At 48.6% G+C, this 2030-nt stretch overlaps 1 protein-coding gene across 1 annotated transcript in view; it reads left to right on the top strand.

Moving 5' to 3' along the window:
• The first annotated feature begins 1480 nt into the window (after positions 1–1480).
• Positions 1481–2030, top strand: part of GALK2 (galactokinase 2) — a 70201-nt gene continuing 69651 nt past the window's right edge. The window contains exon 1 of the mRNA XM_081888655.1: positions 1481–1702. The gene's annotated coding sequence lies outside the window, so the exon portion shown is untranslated. The remainder of the gene's footprint in view (positions 1703–2030) is intronic.

Here is a 2030-nt window from a genome sequence, read left to right as displayed (position 1 = left end):
AAACAGGCTGCGGCCGGCCCCTCTCCTCTCCCACAATGCCCCGCGGCTGCTCCTCAATGTGACTCTGTTCTCGGGCTGAGCGAGGGAGGGGGGAGGGGATTTCGGCGCCGCGCGCATGCGCGCACCCGTCGGCTCCCTTCAGGTGGGGGTGAAGGGGAGGGGTGTTTTTTTTTTTATCGCGCGCGGCGAGCACGGAGCCTAATCGAGGGTGCACCAGCAGGCCTGTGGTTGGCAACCGGGCCCTTAGCAACCGGCTGGGCCTGACTAGGCCTCAGAGGCGAGAGAGGAGGGAGGCGCTTCGGCCAGCGCTGCTGCGTGGTTGATTCAGCGCAGCTAAGGCATCTCGCCCTTTCGTTTCCTTCCCTCTCTTGTCTTTTCAAGGGCGAACGCTGTTGTGGTCTCCTGCCGTTGGCACTACCGGAATAAAAAATAATAATAAATAAAAATAATTTAAAAATAAAATAATGAAAATGAAATACAATAAAGGTAAAAGGACCCCTGGCCATTAGGACTAGTCGTGACTGATTCTGGGGTTGCGGCGCTCATCTCGCTTTATTGGTCGAGGGAGCCGGCATCCAGCTTCCAGTGGCCAGCATGACTAAACCGCTTCTGGTGAACCAGAGCAGCACACGGAAAGCTGTTTACCTTCCCGCCAGAGCAGTACCTATTTATCTACTTGCACTTTCATGTGCTTTCAAACTGCTAGGTTGGCAGGAGCAGGGACCGAGCAATGGGAGCTCACCCCGTTGTGGGGATTCAAACCGCCGACCTTCTGATCGGCAAGTCCTAGGCTCTGTGGTTTAACCCACAGTGCCACCCACGTCCCTATATGAAATACAATGCTGTTTTTTAAAAGACAGGGTTTCCCGTGCCTCGCCATGAAAGCAGGGCAAGTGTGAACCAAGCAGCTGCAATCGCAGACGCTGAAATGCGCCTGCTAAATTTCTGTATGGCAGATGTAGTCAGTGTTTGTTTATTACATGTATATATCCCGCTATTCCTCCAAGGAGCTCAAAATGGCTTCCATGGTTCTACCCATTTTATCCTCGCAAGAGCCCTGTGAGGTGGACTACGTTGAGAGACAGTCTTCTTCTTTGCCAATCACTCGTAGCAGAGTAAGATTGTATTCCATGAACCTGGTCTTAACAGTGTGTCCAAGTTCTAGATCCACATGTCCTTCCACAGTGGGGACATAAGTTTCCGGGCAGGAGTTGATCATGGTGAGGGTTTGCCAAGCATGCCTTCCTCTTAGCATGTTTCTCCCTTTCGTCCTGAGTTTGAATGTCTTTAAAACCCATGACACCTTTGGAAAAGGCTGTTCTCCAATTGGAGCACTCGCAGGCCAGTGTTTCCCAGTTGTCAGTGTTCATACTACATTTTTTAAATATTTGCCTTAAGAGAGTCTTTAAACCTCTTTTGTTGACCACTTGCATTACGCTTTCCATTTTTAAGTTTGGAATAGAGTAGTTGCTTTGTAAGACGATGATCAGGCATCTGCACAACATGACCAGTCCAACGAAGTTGATGTTGAAGAATGATTGCTTTGACACTGGTGATCTTTGCTTCTTCCAGTACACTGGCATTAGTTCACCTGTCTTGCCAAGTGATGTGCAAAAATTTTCGGAGACACCATTGATGGAATCTTTCAAGGAGTTGGAGGTGGCATTTATAAGTGATCCACGTTTCACAAGCATACAGTAAGGTTGGTAGTACTATAGCTTTGTAAACAAGCATTTTGGTTTGCCTGTGAATGTCCTCAAACACTCTGCACTCCAGTCGAGATAAAGCTGCACTCACAGAGCTCAGGCGATGCTGGATTTCGGCATCAGTGTCAGCCCTTGTGGAAGTGATCTACACTTTCCAACGTTAGACCATTGAGTTGGATTTGTGGTGCTGCAGAGGGGTTGTTTTGTGCTTGTTGGTGCAGCACTTTTGTTTTTTGGATGTTGAGTGATAGGCCAAGTTTTTTGTAAGCTTCTGCGAATATATTTAGGATGGTTTGGAGGTCATCTTCTGAGTGTGCACACTGT

The sequence above is a fragment of the Podarcis melisellensis genome, assembly GCF_964234715.1.
Source record: "Podarcis melisellensis genome assembly, chromosome: 14".
Lineage (NCBI taxonomy): Eukaryota > Metazoa > Chordata > Lepidosauria > Squamata > Lacertidae > Podarcis > Podarcis melisellensis.
This window is presented reverse-complemented; position numbering and strand designations above follow the sequence as displayed.